Below are 6,966 nucleotides of genomic sequence, written 5' to 3'. Positions count from 1 at the left end.
CAAAGAGTTGTGGCATTGTAACAATAGCTTTGCTACCTTCTTCTCATGGTGAGAGAACAGACATAAAGAGATGGCTCCCAGCACTGAGCAAGCAAGCAGAAATGGTGCCTGAACACAAAAAAACCTTCTGGGGCCAACCTTTTATTTAATATCCAAATATTAAATAAAAATAAAAGAGCGACCCTCTTCTTTATCATTGGTCACCCTTTTTAATGTATTTGTTAAAAAGGCTATTTTTATCTTAGTATTACTGTAGCCTGTTTCTCTCTTGCGATTTTTGCAACAATGAATAGTGTGATCGCTGTTTTCTTCCACTATGTGCCTTTGTCTGTAAACCCCCCTCCCAGCCTCAAATAATCATCTACTTATCTCCTGGTTCTTAGATCCCTGCTGGCCAAAAGCTCAGTTCCTCCCCCAAACTATCTCCATTTTCCTGTTTTCTACACTGTTTAGCAATCTTTTCTCTTTTTCACTTTTTCCTTCTGCAAATAAAAAGCTAAATAAGAAACAGAAAATTCATTACTTCCTAACTGCCCTAACCTAGTGTTTCTTACAGTGTAACCTTCCTAATACTTTACTGAAAATCATTACAGGGATTTTAAAAATACAGATTTCTAGGCCCCACCCAGTCCTACTGAGTCAGTCCCTTTGGGAAAATGGCCCAGGTTTCATATTTTTAATCAGCTCAGGTTGATTCTCTCATGTGCTAGCACTCAAGATCACCAACTTAACCACGACAACAGCAAAAAACCTACCAGTGTTGTCGAACTTTAGAACACTTTATAACATCAAACGCAGAAGCCCCACAACTATCCAGCATTGCTCCAGCTGATGGTACAAAGTGAGCCGTAGGACTGTGCTGAATACAGTTGTGTGCATTTGCTGTTATGCTGCAACTTGAAGTTTGTGCACATGTTGTCCTGTAGCCTGAATGTCTTTTGTGCTCGTGTTGTCTAATTTCTGTGCCCTCCTCATCAGACTGGGCAGGAAAGCCTTCCCTGGCTCCTCCTAACTTTCCCTCCAGAATTCTGGTCTCCTTTGGGGTCACACTTTGCCTCTACCTCTTTTGGTAGTAACCATGACACTGTATTTCTAATTGTTACTTCATGACATAGTCTTCCCCTTTAAACTATGAAGTTCTTCAGAATTGTCTTTATATCTTCAACAATTTATCACCATATTTGGCCTATGCTAAGTACTTAATAAATATTTGTTGAATTAATCAATAAGAAAACCAAGAACACAGACCTGAATGATTTTTTTTTTTTTTGCAAAGTTTTAAAATGAAGAACTTCAAATCACCTAAATAATGCTTCAGAGTGAAAAATGTTATTTGAATCTACCCGTAAATTTTACTGATTTCTTTTTGGAAAACATGTGCTGTGTTCAAAGTCTAAGGAGCTTTAATGCAGGGTTAGATCTTCCTTCTTTAATCCTTTGGAAGTAACATTAACAATAAGGAGTTGGTGAAATGTTGTTGTGTTATAAGTAAGGCAAAAAATATATATCTGATGTCATTTAGCATTGGGTCTTCCAAGAACCAAACCAAGACATATGTGGCATTTAAACTTAACATCTGCCGTTTCAACCTGTTCAGTTGGGCTATTTGTGAAACATTCTAGTTAATTCCTTCAAAGTAATGTGAGCAGGAATAGGATTCCTTTGTTGAGAGCACTTTTGGTTAAACCCCAGAGGTACAGTAGTCTGTGGAAATCAGATAATGATGGAGGCACTGGAGGAGCCACAGTAAGTGGAGAGAATAATTTGATTCCCCTGTGACTCTTCCTCCTGTCGGCCTTCCTTACCCTGATCTGAGAACTCCTAGCATAGCTTCCGGTTCCCTCTCCCTAAGCAAGCAGCTCATTACTCCCTTTCAGTCCATTCCCTTCACAGCAGCCATTTTAACTGAAGAGAATTTTGGTTTTAGGTATCCTAAAAATGAAGATCCCTTCTAAAGAAAACATTCCCCAGGTAACTGTCAAGGAAAAAAGAATACTAAACCAAAAAGAAACACGAAAAACTTAGAACAACTGGAACTTTTCCCATGTAGGTTTCATGCTCTCTGAATTTTCTTCTAAATTGTATATTCAGAGAAGTTCAGATCATCATCTTCCAGGGTCAAGGCAAACTTTGGTAGGAAGCTTGATACTGTCTAAAATTCTCCTTCAGTCAGCTCCTTCATGGCCTGCATTCCATAGTTAGATGTTCATTTGTTGGCTTAAAACTTTTGTAAACTTTGTTTATTTAAGAGTCTCTAATAGTGTTTATATATCATGACCTAACAAAGAATACCTCAAAGTGAAGAGATTTGTCAGATCTGTTTCTGAAACCAAAAGACATTGGTGACGGTGATAGAGGGGTAAGTAGAGGATGGGAGATAAAAAGGATGGGGGAGCTGTCTGGGCTGCTGGGTTTGATGGAATTAAGAGAAGTCTTCAGGCCACTTTCTTTTATCTCATATTTCTCCCAGTCCAGTCCTACTCAGAGTTTGTGCAAAAAAAGCACAGCTTTTCACCATATGTTCTTTGATTCCCTTTGCTAGCAATTGCCCCCAAATATCAAAATGTTTTTGGTATTCTTTAAGGTCTTAGTGCTCTTTAAAGATATTTTTTGTAAACTGTAGCACATGAATCCAAATTGGGACCCACCATCTAAAATCATAATGGGCATTCTCAGTGAATTCAGTGTTGACAAACAGAGTAAAATGGGAGAAAGAAAAAGATGTCAGTGCATCAATCATGTCACAAGCTGTACACAGTGACATTTTCCCACAGAAATAAATTACACCAACCATTATGTGTCTGCAAGCAGAAAAGGGAAATAAGAGTCAGAGATTCATTTTTATCAAATTAATAGTTCCACCAAAAACTCCAGTGTGATTAAATTATCCACACTACCCTGTTCTTAATATCTGAGGTACGTTCAGCAAATTAGGGCCTTGAAAATTTACCTTACTGCCCTTCTAAAGTCTTTCCATTATTCCTCTTCTCTTTTCCGGCCCTCTGGCCCTGCCCTCAATTCCTTCCTTCTTGCCTAAGAATGTGAAATGGGGATATATTAAAATAAAATTGTATGTCATATGTATTCTTCCTGGGGAGCAAGTGTTGATGACAAATGTATTGAACCTCTCCTATTTGGGAAGCATTTTATAATTATTATTTTATTTAGTCCTTTAATCAGTAGTAACTATCATCAGTTCTATTTTGCAAATTCAGTATCAAGGGAGTTAAATAATTTGTCCTAAAATAGTTTCCCAAGCAAGTGAATAGCAAAGCTGGGATTCAATATCAAGTCTTACTGGCCTCAAAGCTTAGGGACTTTTCACTATTCCACATGGCCTGACCGAAGAGAACATTTTGCTTCATAATTTTTGGGTAGACTAGAGTTACCCATCTTTGGATAAAAGCTGTTCAGTATCTCAATGACATGACAATGCACAGAGAGAATAGAATGTCTGGGTCAAGATGGAGGAGTTCCTCATTCAGATATCTCTCTTTCCACACCAAAACAGAAATAAAATATTTTTAAAATATTAAAAGGTACAGGACCACACTCAAAAAGTGTGAAAATCTTCATGCTTCAGAAGCAGAAGGAGCCCAGAGCAATAGCAGAGATTACAGTATTAAAGCCAGACAGAGCTGTAACCATATACATGTACTAGAGATGGTACCTCAGGGACCGTAGGTATGGAAGTCAAATCTGCCACACACATAGCAGGGAACAGGAAATGGCTCCCCATGTGAGCCCAGAAAGCAGGACCATACTGCCTGCCTATTATAAGAGGTGAAATAGCTCTATCCACTCACACAGTTAACAACTAGAGACGTTTCATCTGAGTACCGAAAGACTGCATGAGATCTGCACCCATACTGATGCATAAGTGCCAAAGTTGCTGAAGCAACATTTGATGAAATTTAATATCTATTCTGGGTTAAAAGCATTCATAAAATAACAACAGATGGATATTTTCTAGTTATTTATAAATACAAAATCTATCATCAAACTTAATCAGAAAACACTGAAAGATGAAAACTGGCTTCTAGCTAAAACACCTAGACAAAGAACAAAGAAAAGAAAAAAAGAAAGAAATACCTGTTGTAAAACTTAGAGGACAAATGCAAAATTAATATCACTTTCAAATAATAACACTGTAGTACTTGAAAAGCCAAGAGATTCAAAATCAAAACTGTTAAAAGCTATATGAAGGATTTGTGTACAAATATAATCAGATTTCAATAAAAACACAACCACTTAAAAAGCATAATAAAGAAAATATATACAGTATGTTTAAACAAAGACAATCTAGCTACATAATGATTAGCAAGAAAAATGAAGAACTTCTAAGAAGAAAACTTTAGAATTCTCCTAAGAGACAGAAAAGCACTTGATCAGAAGAAAAACCTACCTGTCCTTATACAAGATTTATAGCATAAGGTTACTAATTTTTCCCAAAATAGTCAGCAAATCTAACGCATCCCAACAAAAATAAGAATTTATTTTCTTTGGAATAAAACGAGCTGATTCAAAAGTTCATATGAAGAAATAAGCAGTAATAGTCTCTAAATCACAATATTTATGTTATGGAATTAACTGTGTCCTCCCAAATTCACGATCACTGGGTTGAAGTCTGTTCCTGCAGTACCTTAGAACGTGGCTGTATTTGAAGGCAGGGCCTTCAAAGTGGTAATTAAGCTACAGTGAGGCCATTAGGATGGGCCCTAATTCAATCTGACTAGTGTCCTTATACAAAGATATTAGGACACTTAGAGAGACACCAAGGATGTTCATGCACAGACAAAAGAACATGTAAGGACAAAGCAAGAAGGTGATCATCTGCAAGGTGAGGAGAGAAGCCTCAGGAGAAACCAAACCAGTACACACCTTGATTTTCAACTTCTAGTGTCTGGAATTGTTGGAAAATAAATTTGTTGCGTAAGCTACCCACTCTGTGATCTTTTGTTATGGAAGCCCTGGCAGACTCACACAATTTAGTTTAGCCCACCAGGTGTCCACAAGCCCCTCTGAATTCAGTAACATTCATTACACAAATAGCCATTGAAAAGCTAGTAAGAGACATATACTGGGATTACTTCTGTAAGGAATGCTTATCCCTACAAGACTTTTAGGACCTGACAAACAGTTCTTTAAGCAATTTAATAATCTTCCATAAGGAGAAGTCAGAAACTAGGAAGCCCAGAATTGGCTCCTCAACTCAAACTCGTCAAAACCCGAGCCTATTTATAGCCTCTTGCTCAGCCATCTTCAGTTTTGGGGCTTTTTGGTGTTTATGCTCTTGTAACCTCATTGAAACAACTCAGCTATCAGAGCTTTAGGCATGACTGTATCACATCAGCATCACAGATGACAAGAAAGAAGGAGAGTAAATCTCACAGGGCTGTCTTTTTAGTGCATGAAGAAAAGCTTTCCCCAAACCCCTAGCTGACTTCCTTTCACGCTTAGTAATATTAATGTGATACACACATGCATCCATTCATTCCACACAAAATTACTGCACCTAAGTATCAGGCAAATACTCTTCTTATGAGTTATTATTATTGATAATTGATGTTATTAATAATCTGACCTTGAATGTTGAAAACATAATTGTAGAGCTGAGGAGAGCTACACATTTGAGTTACTATAGGAATCACCCAAGTGTTTTCTACCCATTGAAAATCCTGTTAAAATAACAGTATTCTGCTAAACTAGTTAAAGTAAATAGTCCAACCCACAATACTTTTCCTCCTAGTCTTCTCAGTTACCACTTATAAATAAATCAAAGTATTTATTGCATGTTCTCTAGATACAGATTTAGATGACATGAGGGATATAAAAAGATTTCCCATGTACAAGATCCTTTCAGTTTTATTGAGGGAATAAGATCTATATTCCAAAGAAAATGTGAGCAAAAATGAAATATTTTAATATAAAGTAATACTTATTTAAAATTGTCATTCTGTTTAGTTGTCAGTTTCCCAAACTTTCACACCTGTTCCTTTAGCCTACAATTCCCTTCCTTTCTCTCCCTCTCCTCTTTATTCTTTGAAACTCAGATCAAGTGTTAGCTCCTGGGGTGGGGGTAGAGCTCAGTGGTAGAGCTCATGCCTACAATGCATGAGATCCTGGGTTCAATCCCCAGTACCTCCATTAAAAAAAAAAAAAAAAAGTGTTAGCTCCTGCATAAAACTTTGTCACATCGCCCACACCCTCTTTGTGTACCCTCTGCAAAATGTTTCAACAGCACAAGTCATCAGTTCTTGCATGTATTTGTTTACATGTTTGTCACATCCAAGATTCCACTCATTCAATTTTATGTACCTGACAGCTAGCACAACACTGCAAACAGAAGTCAACAAAACAAGTGAATTAAACAACAGGAGTTTGACTGTTTAAAAAGGAGATGGAATATAATATTTTATGAACCAAAAGCATTAGAGAGGCACAGTGGTCATTTAAGATTTCTTCATGGTGAAGGAATGAACTAGATCTAGAAGCATGCTTATCCTAAAAGAAAAATATCTGTGTGCAGTCTTTGAATTAATTTTAAGTTATTTGCAGTGAGGAAATAATACTGTTCCTGGGCTAAAAAGTTTCAAGACCTAATGTATTTTACTGTTCCTGTGCTAAACAAAACTCAGACTGAGCAAAAGCAACTTAGCTGCTTGCTGTAAGAAATACTTTGGAAGATAAATCTATGAACCAACCAAAACAGCTTACTTTTAAAGTCTAATAGGCCACTTCAAGACAACCTCCTTACCATATCCACCAGACCAAAGCTATTTTGTTACGAATTCTGCCAATCCCAGTTTCCTTCCTTGCAAACATCTGCCTTAAAATCACATAAGGCCTGGTGTACTTCCTCCTGGGGACTCTCCCTTTAGAGACCTGGCTAAAAATCTGTCACACTGCTGTTCTCCCTTACTGTACTGAGTCTGACAAACCCAGATTTTCTTGATCAGTATGTGT

At 37.2% G+C, this 6,966-nt stretch overlaps 1 non-coding gene across 1 annotated transcript; it reads left to right on the top strand.

The window, feature by feature from the left end:
- The first annotated feature begins 6,075 nt into the window (after positions 1–6,075).
- Positions 6,076–6,147, top strand: TRNAC-ACA (transfer RNA cysteine (anticodon ACA)). Its single transcript has one exon. It is a non-coding gene; the product is annotated as a tRNA-Cys (tRNA).
- The last annotated feature ends 819 nt before the right edge of the window (positions 6,148–6,966 follow it).

Source organism: Camelus dromedarius, chromosome 2 (assembly GCF_036321535.1).
Source record: "Camelus dromedarius isolate mCamDro1 chromosome 2, mCamDro1.pat, whole genome shotgun sequence".
NCBI classification, from domain to species: domain Eukaryota; kingdom Metazoa; phylum Chordata; class Mammalia; order Artiodactyla; family Camelidae; genus Camelus; species Camelus dromedarius.
Note: the sequence above shows the minus strand (reverse complement) of the source record. Positions and strands in the feature narration are given on the sequence as shown.